The 18,994-nt window shown below is 39.5% G+C and overlaps 1 long non-coding RNA gene across 1 annotated transcript in view; it reads right to left on the bottom strand.

The window, feature by feature from the left end:
- Positions 1–10,418: 10,418 nt before the first annotated feature.
- LOC136012369 (uncharacterized) overlaps positions 10,419–18,994 on the bottom strand; it is a 63,363-nt gene continuing 54,787 nt past the window's right edge. The window contains exon 4 of the long non-coding RNA XR_010611686.1: positions 10,419–10,501. This is a non-coding gene — a long non-coding RNA (uncharacterized LOC136012369). The remainder of the gene's footprint in view (positions 10,502–18,994) is intronic.

Genomic DNA, 18,994 nt, shown 5'->3' with positions numbered 1-18,994 from the left:
AAATGCAGAAGTGCACACACAACTTCTGACCTCCAGTGAGAAAAAAGAATGCAGATTTTGTGTTCCTTTTAGCTTTTACTGGTTTCCCACCAAATCTTTGAATACTTTCTCTGCCTTACTCCAAATTTTCAGCTTTTGAATAACCACATTTGCAGCTCTGCTAATTTTGCTGCTCTGGGAACACAGCAAAATCTGGCTGCCACAACTGCGTTTCTTTTGTGTTCAAAACTGCATCACTTATGCATTTAAAAATACATATGATATTTATAAAGCCTCCTCAAAACATTACTAAATTGTCCCATTTTCATGTTTTCATGACAATTTATATGTTTTCCATATGGGCAAGTGCTGACAATATGATACAAGCTTAACGGAACAAATTGTGGTTTCTCTTTATTGTCTTGGCATCAAAAAATCTACACTTGCATAAAAATAACTCTCTGCACTATTTTCCAGGGATTATTTTTTATTAATGTAACATTAAGTGCTGTTCCCTCTTTCCTTTTACTTAAAAATGTGCCAGAAATTTTCACTGCTCACCTCACCACTGTACCTGAGAACACTGTAAATCTATTGAACAAAGCAGCTGATATCCACAGAGCGTAGAATTACTCAGATGAGTTTTCTATAACCTCCTGTGAGCTCCACAAAAGACTCAGGTTAGGGAGGGGAGGGGAAAGTTGCCTTACTCTGGGCTATCCACAGGCAGATAGAACTCAAATCATCCCATCTACACTGCAACGGTACTTCTTTTCACTTCTCCAACTTTCCAAAAGCAGGAAGAGTTAATGCCTGCAAGCATTAGGAGAAGACTGTGCTAAAAGACCAAGGCTGAAAAAGCTGAAGTAAATGATTTCCTTAAAAGTTCTCAAAGACTCCAACATGGCACTGAAAAGAGCTATTATTCCTAGAGTCCAACAGCATATGTACTTCAGCCATCTCCATCCAGCCCTGGCTGACTCCCTCTCCCTACCTCACTGCAGAGCTGTCCTTTCATTCTACTTTTCTCCTTCTCCAATTACTGCAGTCCTAATGTAGAGAAAGCTTTCCCTGACCTGAAGCTCCCTGGTAGGCAGTCAGATGAGCTAGCTTTCTCTTCATTTAATCTAGCTCCTACACACGCTTCACAACATGACAGACATGTCAAACAAGCCATCCACCAGGCCACTGACAGCAGTTTCTGGGGCATAAGAGAGGCAGCTGATGGAGAGCAGATTGTTGGAGGGAGTCGGGAAGACAGGAAGCCACAGGTAATGTCACAAGTGCCCTGCTGAAAACTGACAGCTTAATGGGTGCGATACTACCGCTTATTTTATGTACCTCAAATCTTGCTCTTGATTAATGTACTTACTACTTAGAAGTCAAAGTGGAAAATAGATTTTGCCAGAGTTAATAACAAAGGCTAATACCATAGAAGTGGGTAATAGGCACCACCTCAGTCACAGTCTGAAACGTTTTGCTTCGTAAGAGCTGAATGTTGATGAAAGCTGCTGTGCTGATGGAACAAAACCAAGTTAATTCATCCACAGAAAAAGCAGCTGGTATCATGCACAAACCTTTTCCTGGACAGCCTCTCTCTGGGATAGGCACTGGGCAATCTGCTTAAGAACAGGCTTAAGAGATAGCTGACTCAGACGTTCTCTGAACAAGCCTCCTATTAACTAACGAGACATATTTAGCTTCCAATTGGCACTTCCTCCTACAAGAAGAAAGCAGCACTTCCACCAACAGTTCTCCGCTGAGGTGACTCACCTCAGTGACACCACTGTCCCTAGACATGCATACACTTCCATTTGTACCTCCCACGTCTGAGGGGAAAAAATCTGCAGTGAGCATGAGAAAAGGGCATAGATTGTCACTTCCTTTTTTAGCAAGACTCATTTTTTAATCAGTTCAATGCACTTCAGGTACTCTTATTGCCTCCACACCACCACATCATCCCGTGTTCCCAGCAAACTGACAGTTCCATGAAGGTAAATCAGAGTGCAGCTTCAGCAGAAGTTTCCATTGCTGGCATTCTGCTACTCACTTTATTCTGTTTGTTCTGACTCATGTTTTCTTCCCCCATTAGCTTCATTCTCCTCATTTCATTACACTGCCTTTAAAAGAGCTTGTGGCTGAGGTCTAAGAAAGTTCAAGTAATAATTACTTTCACCTTTTTCTTTAGCAGGTTCTTTAAGGATAGATCTCTCAACAGCACTCAGAAGATGAGCATTAACAGCAAACAAAATGAGATTCAGTGGAACAGAACCTAACAATGACTTCTCTTGTTCTACTTCTGGGTTGTTTTCAAATCAGGTACAGAATACACATACAGTTTAATTAGGACAAATTCACTGCTTACTTATAATCTCATCCTTTGCTAAACTACCATGCCAGTAGTGTTGAATAGGCTATAAACCAATCTGATGTTCACACATAGTGTTGAATCTCTCTCACCAATTAAGCAGAGTTTTGGAAAAGCTCTGGATCCCAAAGTTCACACGATGAACATTTTGGCAGAGAGCTGAATATTCTCTATTAAGATGCACTACACGGAGTAGTAAGCTATATTCTGCAGTGGTTCATTCATCACCTAAGCAGGGTCTTGCTTAAACACCTGCCTGCTCCCCTTGCATGTCAATAGCCTGGATTTCAAACAGCTGAGTGCTCGGTAGCATGGAGAAAGTTTGCACACAGGAAACTGCTGAGTCTATTCTGTGAAATATAGTAGAATTAGTGAAATGAGGTAAACTTCCTGGAAGCTGTACAGGGAACCCACTGCCATCACCACCTACAGCCTTGAAACCTAGCAAAATTGCTCATTTGGCTTTAACAGCAAGTTATCAGACTACTGATGATTCTCGATTCGTCCATGGTGCATCAAACTACATAGATGGAGTTTTCACTTTAGTTCTTCATGCTCAAAATGATTTAATAGTCACTGAAATCATTAACCAAATAATAATTTCAAAAACTGAGTGGCAATAAGATGAAATGGTACAGAATATCGACCAACGGGCAAATATTCTCCTAAGGAATTCTGGTGCCTGAATGGACAAACAGGATTCTTAATTTATAAGGAAATAGTAAGTAGAAGAATTCTGTTCACAGGGAAAAGGAAAATAGGTGTCTTTGATATTTCTCTAGGCTGAACTAACAGTGCTAACACTCCCAGGTTAACTTGACCTATGTATTACAGTGAATGGAATTCCTTGTTTTCCACAAATCATTTGAAAATGAGCTTTTCCATATTATTAATCACATATTTAATCCATTTCAGTTACATCATAAGCTTCAACTGTCCTTTTTCTTCTGGCATCTCTCTGCATTTCACCCTTAAAATTTGTTTTGCAGTTTAAAAATCTACGCCAGAAACTACTGAGATACATATATATAGTCACCAAACTTATGTGCCATTTGCTAAACATAAAACAGTACCACAGCACATATATTAAAACCCCCAAACAACATACAGATTTTCAGGAATGATAACACATTGTAGTCACATCACTTTAATCCTTACCATACATTTTCTTTACTGGACAGAAGGCTTGGCCAGCCCTGGTAATGGAAAATAAGACAGAGGAGAACGCCAGGTGCTCAAAAATTCCCTACAGAAAGACTCCAAGAGCCAAAGGATGCACTACGAGTACTGCTTGATTTGGAACCTAAACCATTCCCTTCTGACTCTACTTTCTTTCAACAGATGTACTTGAGGTGTACAAACACTGAAAGTCTAGCCTCCTTTTTACATAAATTTGATGTTTCTACCCTAATTATTGTTTATATTGTACATCATTGAGGCATGATTATGTTATATTTAAGTATTCCTAAATTAATTCACATTAATCTACTTACCTAAATTACAGTTGAAAAATTATTTTAATGTGACATCCTGTTAATTTGTTCCTTTGGCACTTCAGCTCTGCAGCTCTGGGGCGACGCAGCCGTATCCCATCTAATGCAGGAGTTTCAGAGCTACAAAACACTACACAAAGCTAGGATCATAGGAATTGCCATTCATGACCAGAGCCACAAGCCAGGATTGTAGGAACTGCCATTCATGACCAGACTCACAGGCCATCCACTCTAACATCCCATCTCCTGCAGGGAAGATGCCCCATGTGAAGGTGGAAGAAGCCCAGCAGTAGGCAGTAACAAATTATAACTTGCAATGCAGTCATATGGCATGAACAAAACCAGGGATTTTAAGGACAGCTACCATGAGAACAGAGATTAAAACACTACAATAAGTAAGTGTTTAAAGAACACCAGGATGTTTCTTAATGTGAGTTTTCATCCCAGTGACTCTTGATACACCTGACACTCCAGCACGGGACACAGCTACAGACAAAAGATGGAAAAGTGCATTTATTCTAAATAGGGCTGTTTAAAGAGTACTCTCCAAGTAGCCCACACATTTTTAATTGGGGTAAATATCTGCTTTTGCTTATGCTATCTTATATCAGTAGTAAATCTAATTGCACTGGCTCTGGTTTAAAAGGGCAAAATGGGGAGCAGAATTTAGCCACTACGTGGCTACTGCCTTTGGGCATACCTGTGAGTATGTGAATCATACAGAGACTAATCTTTATCAGTGACTGAATTCCAGCAATCCAAGAGCCTCTGTACACAGAAAGGCCTGGCAAAATCCCAGCTGCAGAAGCCCTACTTCTCTTACCCTATCTTCAGTATTGCACTAGATCTGAGAACCCTGATTTCCCCCCTGCTTCCTATACTTCAATTCACACAAAAACTGAGACAAGAGACCTTGGTTCTCCTTCTCAGAAAACTTTCACAATAGCCCTCTTCCACATCTCGCAAAAGAAGGCACTGCATAAAGGAAGCTACTTACTGAAGAAGGTTTGAAATGAGCTTCCACAAAAAGCACAGGTCTTCTGCAATAACACCTGCACTATTGTACAGCAAAGGGGAAGATCTCCTTGAAGCACATGAAACCAAGCCTTCCAGCAGGGATCAGACTGTAACTCCACAAGATGGAACTTTGCTTTTTAAGACATTTTCTTTACATAGTAAAAGAAATTCAGCTTTGAGATTTTTTAGCAAACAAAGTTAGGAATGCCACATGAAACTGAAAATCTTTTGAGCTCTACACCTTTTGTGTATACTTTGCAGTACAGTCTAATTACAGAATCACTTATTTGTCAATATTGTACTGTTTCTCCCACAAAGTCAGCTGTAATATCAAATCATATTTTTCATTGCCATAATGGCACAGTATGTCCTCACTGGCAGACATTTATGTGATTAAACTCTCCTCTCTCTTCAGGAAATACTTTATTATTTTCGGCAGCAGTCATACACTATAGACTTTTTTTACAACAAGCAGCAATGCTGCCTTAAGTTCAATTCTGAGATGACATTTTACTCTGAAGCTAATGCAGCTGCATGCATAGGTATCCTACAAATGCCAGTCACATCTCACAATGTTCTTAATCTTGTTGATGTATGTGACAAGTAGCCAAATCATGCAACAAGAGTGGCTAACTCATGATCAACAAGTAACAGTGGGTTTTAGTTGGGGAAATAAAGGTCTAAATGTTTTCTCAATTCTTGGAAAATAAAAAACACATCAAGAATAGAGCTTTGTTCTGTCCTACGTAATTAACTAAGGATAACCACCCAGATCATCAACCAGGCTTGAAATATGGATGATCACACCTGCAACGCTGCATCAACCTGCAAAGTAAAGCAGCTGTGACTTCTAGAATTATCCACTAGGTGCTACTCATGTTGGTGGATGAGCAAATCCATGCTTTGCCTCTGACCATGAGAGCAGAACACAGGCTGGTGCTTACAGACTGCAGCAGTCATAAGCACACCTTTGGCTCATGCACACTGAAAAGCTGAGGCAGGTAACTGATTTGCCAGGCTCTCTGTCATAAACAAAGTGTTCAGCAGCACAAAATGCAACATTATCTGAAGTGATATGACAATTGTACTTCAGAAATAGCAGCTGACAATGTAGTCAAGCATTTCCTCTTAAAGGGATTTTGTTAAGTGTGGCATTTCTTACCTTTTCAATACTTAGCCTTACCCTTGCTACATGCTTTTACCAGCAGGACTGATGAAGGAGTGTGCAGAAAAAGGAGTAGAAAAGAGCAGCACTGTAAACAATACTGTCTAGTAAGAAATTAATTAAAGCTGTATAGTATTGACTGTAAGAAATGTATTATTTTGCAATGGCCAGAAAATAAACTCTGCAATAATATATATAGTGTCATCAGGAGTGGAGCATTATTTATAGTGCAGGTGTGTAAAGACAACAAACTAGAGCTCTTCCATATTGCTAAAGGATAATTTAACAAAGGTGATCTTTTTCTCCCCCTTATACATTTCTTACAGGAGCAAAACTAGCTGATCTCCCTTTCCAGTATCTTGTCTCACCCTTCCTCAAGAAGAAGGGAGTTTGAGCTTCCAACCAGACTAGGTACTTTACTAATTACTATACTAATTTGCATAGCCAAAAACGACTCAAATTTATCTTGCAAAAACACTCAATTTTCTGTTTTCAAAGGCATATTAATACACGCACAGTGCTTCTGTGGCTCAGACTAAGAACATGCCCACTAGCTGAAGTTGTTCTTATGGCTCCTTTCTTTTCTAGGAAAGCTTTGGCTGAATTTTGCTTATGGAGTCATCCCATTCCTGCCCAATAGAGATTCCACAAAGCCAGACCTCCTGCGAAAATGTACTCTTAATGTAGAGGCAAAAGAAAGGACATGCTCACTGAGATCAGATTCAGTTCTGAAATGGGGAAAGTCAGTTTAAGATAAAAAAGAAAGCTGCTTTGACATACGGTCTTCCTTTGTACATAAGACAAGCAAGTCTGAGAAACTGTTTAACTGTACCACATAGAGGGCCTTGTAGGGCTTTTTCAGATGAAAGGAAATGATAGTAGTGTGATCTGCACAGGTGCCAGCAAGAGTCTAATCAGACAACATTAGGACTGCAGAAAGCAGGCACCTAACTACAGAACCATTACTGCAAATGATGACAAATAGATAGAAAGATCTTCATTTAATGGTCAAACCTTAAAGTAAACTTGTAAGATCTATATGCAATAAAAACCCTTTAATGCTTGTGCACTGAAAAAGTTGATAGGAGAATCAGTGATATACAAAGGAATATGGAATACCACAGTGCTGTTATAGCATAGGTATTTCTAACAGGAACACTACCTTAATGACTTCTTTGTAGATGCTTTGTAATTTCACCTATCTTTGTGACGTGTGTATGTGTATCTGTGTGTGACACCTACAGAGTCATCCCTAAAACCAGGTTTAATCAGACATACAGGCTGTAAATACTGATGGAGCTTTGACATCTCACACCTTTACAAGGCTTCCTGTGACCATGAGCACCTTAATATTTTTGTAAACCTGGTCTATGTCTGCTGGAACACATGGATTGGTTCCTACATGGAAGAACACAGCAATATATGAACCACAACTGCAGCTTCTTGTAAAAGACATTTACTCCATCTCTTTCTAAATAACTGCAGTTCTGAAATGTAGAATACATAGACACTTTAGATTAACAAACCTTTATCACTTCTAGAAAAACTCTGATCCCATTGCCAAATAGAGAACAATATTTACAGGAAATTCATTCAGACAACAGAAAGCAAACCTTCAGAGCCCCATACACTTTAGAACATGGGTATCCTTTAAAGCAATAAAACTTAATCTCCCAGATCTGTAAAAACAAACATATTGCCTTAATAAATATTTTCAATTGTGCGCCATGCAAAGAATCTGTTGGCAGGCTCTGGACCCTTTCCACCAGGAAAACATAACAGGAAACTCCAGGGAAACAGAAACATACCAGTGGTGGACACACAGTGGGAGGTGCTCACAAGTCCAGTGCAGATTGTAAAAGGTGTCTAAAGGAAATTGTTCCATTTATTACTTCTTATTTAAAAAGCAGTATATACCTCTCCTCAGTGCCTGGAAACCAAAGAACATTTGTGTAGGTAAGGCAGAAGACTGAACATTCCTTAGCCGGCAAAACTTATCCACTCTCTTCACTCAAGCACAAAGCAGGGAATGTGATACCCCCCTGAACCTCCCGAGTGTAAACGTCTCCAATGCCTGAGACATCACTGGACAGAATGTGTGCACAATGGTTCTAAAATGCTTATACTATGAATGGATTTTCTATTCACGTTGACCATAAATATGATGTCTACAGGATTGGCTTGAAGTATCCCTCATCTAACACTATTCCTATAGGGTCAACCATAAACACCAATACAGATTCTCTTCTTTCAATGAGAGGTAAAGGGTCAAAATGTCAAGGATTCTCAATGGCATGAGCTGACCAGCTTAAGACAAGATAAAGATGCCTGATCACCTTTGAAAACCTAGAGCAGGCACCCACGACACTCTCCGTTCCTGAAAACATGCCCTGCTCTCTGAAATGGCAAAATAAAGAGCCTGTGCTGGTCATACCAGTGGAACAGAGGAAAGTAATGACGGTATTGAGGTGCCTAACCGTGGCAGAGCTGTAACACACAATGCAAAGACCACAGTCCCACCGCTCTTCTCAAGCATTGACTTGCTTTGCCTCTGCATTTCAACAAGGAAAGGCACAAGGTATCACGAGTTGCTCCAAGAAGGCTGCAGTACCCACCACTGATCCAGGGCTGTCTTTGGGCATTCAAAGGTGCACAGAGCAGCTTGCTACTGCTCCTCTGTACACAGCTTCTTGCAGTGAAATGAAAATAGGGCTTTTGATACAAGCCACATTATAAGATTATTTCTCCTAAAAAATAAACTCATAAAAAATGCTCTTAAAAAAATGCCTGATCCATGTTTTCAGCCCACATAGATATTAAACTGAGTTTCCTAGCCCCTGAAAAGCTAATTATGCATTCAATTAGGGTTTCTTAATAAAGATTAAAACTCTGAAGTCTATTACAGGCCCATATTTAATTCAACTGCCATTTTATCCATGCCATGAAAGTGTGAGTGGTAACAATGAATATAAATTATAACACATGCCATAGAGTGAATGCTATTTGTCCAAGTACGTTACTATAAAGAATTAAATTTTGCTATCGGTTCCATAATCTAGTTAAAATTGGTATTCTTTATTTGGTCTTTCAATGTAGTCCAATTTCCTACTTTGAAAAACAAATTCTAGGGAATAAAGAAAAGAGATTAATTTATCATTAAGACTCTGCTTAATTGAAGTCAATTCCGAACAAACTTGAATTCAATTTCTACTCATTAAATTGAATGTGCTCTGCGTTTCTCTCTGCATTGCTTTGAGCAAGCAGCTGAGAACAAGGGACTAACATCAAAATTATTAAATTGAGGAGATTTTATTTGGTCTTCACATGCCAGAGCCGCTTTGATGAGGAGCTGTTTTGGCACTGAAAGGAAACGAGAGCAGCTGGAGGAAAAATCAAATGAAACTAAGCCTCGGAAAATTGAAGAAAACGCAAGCTTAATAATATTTAATAATTAAATTTCCACAAACAATAGCGGCAAATGAAGTAATCTGCAAAGTCTGTGAACTCATTTGCATAATTGATGCCGGTCCCCTGTAAATGAATAATGAAGATAATAAAAGATGTTGCTAAAAATGGGCACAATAACAGCAAATTTCATCAAGCCGCGTGCTCTGATTAATCTGCTCTTGCAAATCAGCAGTGAGAGGGGGATGCGTGATTGCCCGTGCAGCGGCTGCAGCCGCCAGCAGCCGCCTGCCCGCACCCCATCCCCTGTCCCTCCTGGTGGGTGCGTACAAAGCTCTGCTGCTCAGGCTTGGCCTGGGCTAACCATAGTGTCCTTCCTGCTTGGTGACCATCCCACAAGGTCAAGCTCTCCACTAGGAAATGCTCTGCTGAGCTGTCCAGGGAACAGGGCAAGCTTCCTCTGTGTTACTGCCTGGTAAGGCCCTCAAAGATGGAGATGGTCTGCCTGGGGTAGCTGTGCACCTGGAGCTTCTGCTTAGTCTGTCAGTTGCACCATCCATCACTCCTTTATTCTTCCCTGTGAGGGTGCTGAGGCGCTGGCACAGGGTGCTCAGAGAAGCTGTGGCTGCTCCATCCCTGGCAGTGTTCAAGGCCAGGTTGGACACAGGGGCTTGGAGCAATCTGCTCTAATGGAAGGCGTCCCTGCCCATGGCAGGGGGTTGGAGCTGGATGAGCTTTAAGGCCCCTTCCAATCCAAACCAGTTTGCGATTCAGAAGGATAAGGCTAGCTATGCGTGTAAGCATCTAACCTGCTCACTGATGGAGCCCCTTATGGCTCTGCTCAGGCTCAGGACATGGCCCAACACCTCACAATTCAGTCTCCACTCCACACAGATGAAGAGTTAAGTGCCACAAGCATGAACTGCTGGCCAGGCTGTAATTGGTAGACATAAAGTAATACATTCAAGATTAATACTCAGTTTACCCTCATTTAGCTACTCCCACAAGGGTCCCACTCTGCAGATTTCTCTGGCATTAATTAGTGCTTCTCCCAGGACTGGGATTTTTCACACACTGCAAAACAAGATAGGAGACACCAGTTACACCGCTTCCTCAAGCTGCTGCGTAGGCTGGCAGTGGACACTACACACTGGAAATGGAAAAGTATTCCTGTAAGTAGTAACTTTTCATAATACAGCCTCTACAATGTTTGAAAGCATTAAGTAGTAACCATTTAGGAAGAAATTACTTCAGTGGGGTAACTCATAGAAATATTTATAGGATCAAGACTCATACAGTTATCTGTAGATATAATTTAATACTCTGTAGCCCTGAACAAGTGATCTCAGACACTGAACAATTGCAGTGAGTGAGAACTTTTCACTATATGCAATATTTAAGTGTCCTATAGCCAAAGTACAAGACACCCTCTATTTTAATTGCTTTGCTCAGATTCTAGATCCATCTTAACAACTACCATTTGATGAAGGGCTTGTATTTTACTATAGAACAGAAACTTCAACACTAGACAATCCAAAAAGAAGCCATTGAAAACCAAAAACCCCCATTATTTTCTCCTGTTTATGGTCATTTGCAAGCTGCATTTCCATCTATTTAATTTGGTGAGCTTTCACTCATCAGCAACCATCTCACTCCTTTGTGGCAAACACATCTCCCTCATCTTTCCTTATGCACTGATAGTAAACAAGTGCTTAAAATTAGTTATTAAATCAATGTACAGCACTATATAAACATGTAACACGGTTTGATATGTCATCATTCACACAAACATATCATGGGCAAACAGCATGCAATACATACAAAAGCAGTTAAGCTATTCAACATAAAACGAGCAGGTTTTCTCCCCAGCTTGACAAGGAGGGCAATAACCAAGCTTATGATACCACACACCTGGAGAGCAAGAAAGAAGAAGGTTTGATTGTTCTATTAGGCATGTAGGGAATTGTTTTATTGGTGAAAGAGGAACTTATCCCACTGCACAGAATACAGATCCATACCATGTAGCTGGGAGAAGAGCTTTTAACAACAGAGAAGAGCTCTGGATCACTGAAGCACAACCTATGGCTGTAAGTACAGAACAGCCATGAGCCAAAGCAAGTACTGAGGCACACAAACCAGTTTCATATCAACCAAAATTCCTCTTGCTAGGCAGTACAAAGACCATGGAAGAGGACTAGGGATTCTCAGCCTTATGGGTTTGTAAGCTTAGGAGTCAAAGATGCCATTAATAAGGGAGACTGAATTAAAAAACTAATGGAGATTTGGATTCTATTTCTGATGGAAGTGATGTATTTAGGGTGAAAGCTAGCTATTACAAGTTTGGTTCAATGTGAGTTTAAAGCACACCTTATGGTCACTCATAACTTGAATTACATTCAGACTTGAGTCAAAGCGGCAGATGGAAGAGTTCTGGTTGAGCTCATTTCTATTCTCAACTTGATGAAATTGAGTCAACCAAAGGACACGATGACTGCTGAGTGAGATGTGAAATAATGAAAGGACCACAATGACAAGAAGACAAAGATGGGTGTTGTCATCTGCAGAATAACGTTGTTGAATTCAAAATGGAGATCAAGGGAAAAACAGAACAAGAGTTGCACTCTGAAGGACGTCACATCCAGGTTTAGCAGGAAAACTGATAATCAGACGATTGTCCTGAGTGATATTTATGAAACGGAGGGAGGAGGCCACAGACACCTAGAGTAAACACCCACCAAGTGCTCAGAGTATTCACGCTGGATATGGGATCATGACAAAGGAGGACTCAAATGAGGATCCTAGATGCCAGGCAAAAGTGTATTTCCATCCCTGTTCTAACCTACAGTCAGGCTCATTGAAGAGCTGAGGTTTCAGCTCTTTCATCAACAGTCATTCTTATGCCAAAACCATATCCTAAAGACCAGTGGGGATTTTGAAAAGGAAATCTGAGGAGTATTTTTTACAGTGTCACCAGAGCTGACACTTGAACCTGCGTTTCCCAGTAGAAACCTGCATTTCTTTGTGGCTGGCACAAGTCTCCATCCTTTCCCCCACAGTGCAGCCTATAAATCATTTTCCTCACAGGAAAACATCTGAAACTGGCATATTCAACACTTTCTCATCAATGCTCAGCATTTTCTAATAAAATATATAGTTATATTTTATTCTGATAAAACATGTACAGTTGCACTGTCTAATTAAATGGGAATTAACCGTAGTTTAACACTAAAATATCTGGTCAAAAATAGTAATTCCACTGAACAAAGCTAGTAGAATCATGCTTTGCACAGAAGCCAGACATATGGGTATATTACTTGTCATGATCACGGCAAGACGGGGGAACTGAAATCAAAAGGAAAGGTTTTTAAACATGTCATTGTTTGATCTACAAGTCACAAGGAGGGCTTACTGGAACTCTTAATAGCTAAATATTTGTACCTCGACACCAGGATATAACTTGGCATGTAAGGACTCAACCAGGAATGTAATTATGATGTTTTTACATCAGTTTGGGGCAGAGTTTAGTTTTAACTTAAAACAATTGTAATAAAAAAGAGAAGTCTGATGACTTCCAAAGTTTTCTTACACTTATACAGCAAAACTTTGATATTAAAAATCTACATATATACATGGCAGTTAAACCATAGTACTACATGATGGCGATTCACATATTACCCACTCCAGAACTTATGCAGCAAAGCCACAGCTGAAGTATCTGCATGTATCTCATCCCATTGACAGTAACCAGCAAAGTTAGTTTGGGGGTTGTTTTGTTGCTGTTACCTTTTTTCTTTTTTTAGCATTTCCACTTTTTTTACCTAATGCATATCCCAGTTTTTTTAAACCCTAAAACTTGGGGGCTCAGCACATTTTTCCAAAGCAGGTGACAGCAGAAAAAACTGATTCCATGTGAACCTTCAAGCTGGAAGAGCAGGAGTTAGAGCTTCTGAAGGAGATAAACAGCTGTTCCAATCTGTATGAATAAAGGTGAAAAGAATGAAAGGCAAGATTTGCTCCATTCTGCCCTTCCTCACTGCCACACAGACCTCTCCTGAGCCAAGGCCCAAAGGTGGGAAGCAGTGTGTGACAGATTCAGAATTACTTCTGTAGCCTCAGTATGATGATTCATTATTTTGTGTAAAATAAGTTCAACAGTCCAAGTGAGTGACTGTCAGTGTGTGTGACATAGAGTGCATTAGGGGCTGAATGCAGTGACGGTCCTTTTAATGTGGACAGTTTGAAAATTATGTCAACAATAGCCTTCACAGTCAGAGCCAATGGAAAAGTTCAGTGGGATAGTAAAAATCAAAAAGCAGGGGTTTGATTGGTTTAAGAAATGGTACTTGCAGCTTTCACCTTATAATACATGTCGATATAAAACGGATTTGTTTTCCAAGAATTATCTTTTATTTCCTCTTCTTTGTGAGCTCTATCATTGTTACACTGTTGGAAGTCATTATCAAAAAATCTCTGCCTGATAGTAGGACTGGGAATAATTAGATCAGGTCCAGTCCAGCCCAATGGCTCTGGTGCATTGACTCAAGACCTGACCTTTGTTGACTAATTAATTAAAAGGACCCTGTATCAGATGCAAGTGTTGTGATTGGCTTTAATGCCCTGCAGCAATCTTAGTCAGAAAAAGCAGATTCTAGTGTGCTATTCTCAGCATCTTTTAGTACAGGTATTTTTCATCTTTAAACATGCAGATGAACAACTGTGGGTTTAATTACTTGCCTTTCCATTCAAAATATTGTTTAGTAATGAATTAGACATGCTCTCACCTCAATGGAACACTAATTCAGAGATGCTGAGACTGGTGCAGTATCTGGAAAAACCTATGATCTAAAAAGGCAGGAACAGCCTTTATTAATGTCTGCTTTTTCTTTCCTTCCTTTCTCCCTCTCCTCCCCCAGCTGATTCTTGAGATCCCTATACATTCCATGTTCTGTTCAACCACGCTTTCTAGTATTGCATCTACATAGATTCCATCCAGAGAGCATCCTGCAATACGGATCTTCAGCACATCCCTGGTTTGCCCCCCAGTGTTCCAAAGAAAGACTGACAGAATTTAGCAGCTCTTGCAGGAAATTATTCCATTTTAAGTTTCACTTGATCTTAGCTGATAGTTGTCAGGCAGAAGAAAATTACATTGCTCTTAGTACAAGTAAACTCAAAGACTGCATGAACTCCCCTGATTTCTATAGCTCCTGTATGGAGCTGGTTGGTTTCACCTGCAGAGTCATCCAGGAAATCTTGCCAATGTCTTCATAAGATAAACCAATCTGGGAAGCTCTCTTAGACCTTTTTGTAGTCTTTGTCATCCAGCTGTCATGTTTCCCTCTAGACATAGTTAACTCATCAATGTAACTGCTAGCAAACAGGCTGTCTTTGACCACTCCAACTGTTCATTTTCATTGCATCTTGAAATTGCATATGATGGTCTTCCATGCTAAATGGCTCTGAAGACTGTAAACTTCAACTACATGTTCCGCCATGTTTCTAGGAAAGAAAAACTAAAAATTGCCTGGCCAACAGGACTCTTAGAATACTTCTGGGTCAGATTTCTTCCTGTGGAGGATTTCTCTTCAAACCTTACATCATTACATAGTCTAAGTTGCTTTTACTAGGTTAGTAATGGAAAAGACAGGTAAAAAGGTGTCACATAAACTTCTGACCATGGCTTAAAGATGGATAAAAATACCACTAGACTGTACTTATACCAATTCTCTTAACTAAAGCTTTGGCTCATACTGCCATGTATTTGGTCAGAGCTGGTGACATTTGGTTATGCAACGTACTTTTTTCTTCTAGTAAAGGAGGAGATTGTCACGCTATACCAATTCCCATATAACTGCAAGTAGCAATGGGCAATTAAAATAATCTTCTTGGAAAGCTGTTGCTGAAGGGTTGTTTTGCCAAAAAGTACAAGTCACTATTTAATTGTACTAATAGCATTACATAGAATTAAGAAAATTCAGGGGGAGAATCTTTATCCAAAAATAGTCCTGTCACTACAAAATATCAGATTCTGGAACAGTTTTCTCTGGCTTGTTCACCACCATGAAACCATTAATTCTAGGTGATACTGTGAAAGACACTCCCTGAGAGGGACAATATTAGACATTCACTTGTATGATCTTCACCTTGTATGAAGAGAATGAATAAAAAATGAAGTTCTTCACTGTGAACTATTCCAGGCTATTTTCATTTTAAAAACTGTTTATTTTACTTTGACAGTCTGAAGGTTAAATTAACTCTGAGTTTTCTGTTCTTCTACTGTGAAGCTAGTGGGAAGACTCAGCATATACTGCTGCCTTTTAAGATGATAAAGGAAGATATAACATATGGCCCAAATGTTAATACTCTAATGCTATTAAACATCTAAGTCATAGACTCATCAAAACCTTTCTGACCAGTGATACACTGTTCTCAAGAGCATGTAAGACCTTTATTACTGATACAGAGCTACTGGAAATAAAAGTTAATTATGATGCTCTTTCAAAATAAAGATTTTCAGTGATGCAGTTTGAATGCCACACAATGTCCACAACATGCAGTGGCTACGTACCTCCAGTAGAGATACTGTTCCTGAGCCAGAAGCGGAAAGGATTTAGGTTGTTGGACACATTTAAAGATTTGATCCCAATGCTGCATATACTGCCATTGCCTAAACAGAAGAGAAGGTTTTGACCACCCTAACTATGAAGAAAGTGTAAAAGTGTCACACATATCCCCTTGCCCCTTTGCCTTTCTTACTAACCAGCTGTAATTAGAATTTGGGCCATACTCTGCCTCACAGATTTTGTAATTGCCTCCTCCCCATCATTAGTGAATCTTAACAGAATCACATGGAAGCAGAGTTTTCTGAACAGCAAGGAGGGGTTTGAAGAAGCCAAAGTTCCTCGGCTTTTAGCTGAGCTTACCAGAATCTATGTGGGGAATTGCACATGTCACTGCAGTCATGTCACAAAACACATACACTGCACTGGGCAGCTACACTGAGAGCACCAGACCAACTTTTGCTAGACTAAACCCATAAAGCAGACCAGTACAGGAGGCACTTGCCTCCAGTGTACAGAAATGAGCTCAGAGCCTTTCCAATTATTTGCTCGGTGCTCTACGTGATAAACTATAGCCTATTTATTATCCTATTTATGCCTCATTGTTCAAATTTTACTTGCTTATCATGAAAGGCTGCTATATTGTAACTAAATGGAAATCTTAAATGCACAAAGTCCTAGCAACTATATGCACAGTATCTTTTAAAAGTGTATCTTCAGTTGGATATTCATAGTGACTACTTGCCTTAATTTATGCAAATATAGCCTATAGCTGAAGGCTTTGTATATTTGTTTCCCTATGGTATTAGTATTCAAAAAATAGGAGGACATTCTTTCAAGGGCATTTTCTACATGCAGAACTGTAATTTATATAGCAAATTAAAGCTCATACAAAATGTGTGCACTGAGGTACAGATTAACATATTTAATTTCAGTATTACCTGCAAACCTATTTTTTTCCATGCACTGCTCTAATTAGCCATATAAAATCAAGTCTGTATATTGTAAGCAATTATTTTAGTGGGAGTAGAAAGAGAATCTGAATTAAATATATGGTAAGAGATAATATCTTATGGAAATTAATATACTCATTTGTGTCAATAAAAATGTGTTCTAGCTAAATTTTATAAGATAGTTTGGAGTTCAAAAATATGACTCATGTGGAAGTTGTAGTTTTATAGTTACTAAGATGTTAGACTTCGGAACTGCTTTTAAGCTCCTTACTAATGTGCCAGTGCTCATTCTTTGACAGCTACAGATTGTCAGAAGCTACTAACGTCATTTTACATTGTGAATTTTCTCCTATTATGAATATTCACTCCCCCTACAGTCAAATGTGTAAACTGTTAGTAACTCTGTATGTTAGAAGTTTTTCTCCCATCACTTAAATGTATATATCATACTTAGTTCTTCGTATTTTGCACTTCCACAACTACTCACTCGAAGGAATTAAATGATGGTGAAAATCATAATGCAATTTTTGTTCCACTGAAATCTAAAACTAATCCTACAAGTGGGGATTTTTTCTTGCCCACTTTACCCTCAAAAAGTCTGACAGCTAAATATGAAAATTAGGTGTAAGGAATGAGAAAACAAAACCCCATCCATGTGATGATGCACTTCAGCTGCCTCCTCCCAATGCAGCTTCCAATCGTGATGGGATGCAGACAGCAGAAGCCATTCTCTAGCAGGAAGAGCATTTAACTGATCGAGTCGCTGTAATTCAGAATTTTACACTCAATTTCAATCGTAGAGTAAGCAATATGTGCCACAGTTAAATTCCCTTTATAAGACTAATAGACACAGACGTTTCCTCCTACTCCTTGCTCATGATCTCAGGATACCCACTGAGTACTAACCACATGGAAGTCTGATGCCTGCATAACTATCATGGCCTTAAAACAACTCTTCTCTGTTTCTTGGCACAGAAGTTGCTGTCTGACATAGCTGCCTTATACCTCCACTCTGCCCTGAGAGAATCATAACAAGGAATTTTATTGCTTGGAAAGGCCCATGGAAAAAAAAGCAAGCAGATAATAAAGCCTTTTAGAAGAGAGGTACGAAAAATTGAATTATGTTTTTGCCTTCCTGCCTCCAGCATCACACATGAGTAGCTAACATGCAAGAAACTTCCTGGACCTAGAACTACGAAGAAAAGTTTTCCCATCTCATGAAAATTCTAAGGCTTCAAAAATGCTTCACTGTTTCCTGTCTGAACAAACCAGTGGCCACTATAAAAACACAGTGCACGCAAGCATGTTCTAATTCTTCCTTTAGCCTCCTCTCACATCCCAGCTGAGCATCCTGGCCACTTGGAAGTCTGAGCTAAGTTGTTCTCAAACTTAGCACTGGAGCCTTTTCATCTTGCATAAACAGAACATTTCCACAGCAAGAACCTGTACCTGGACAGAACATCAACTACTGGCCAGTCTGAAGCAGATGTATTTTAGATACAGCTGGGTGGTTGTTTTTTTCTTTAGATATATATATATATAAAATACATATATATACACATATATATATATGTACAAGTGGGAAAACACTATGTGCATATATACACACACATACATATATGCACAAACACATACACACACATACATTCCTATGAAACAGCTGGATTTTGACAAATCACCATCTCTAGTTAAACTCATTCTATGCTACATATTCCAAATAATTACCCCAGCTATAGGAGGAATAATTCCCAATCCTCTATATTAAATTGTACAAGTAAAAGAAGTGCAAACAGACTGGTTTTATTTAAAACTTCCCTTAACACTGTAGGACAAATTGGCAACATGGCCTCAACCCGACCTCTAGAAATACGTGGAAGAACTTCAGATGCAATAGCTAAACCTTGCACTCAACAGAAAGTGCAGGAGGAGTGACAGGAAAAAGTGGCAGACAAATTAAAGAGCTACCTCTGTTTTAGCAATCTCTTGTGACAGCAGTTTCAAAGTTTGCTGGGCAATTGCTCTAAAATGACAGTGTGCTGCTGAGCAGGTGGTGT

Source organism: Lathamus discolor, chromosome 3 (genome assembly GCF_037157495.1).
Source record: "Lathamus discolor isolate bLatDis1 chromosome 3, bLatDis1.hap1, whole genome shotgun sequence".
Taxonomy (NCBI): domain Eukaryota; kingdom Metazoa; phylum Chordata; class Aves; order Psittaciformes; family Psittacidae; genus Lathamus; species Lathamus discolor.
This window is presented reverse-complemented; position numbering and strand designations above follow the sequence as displayed.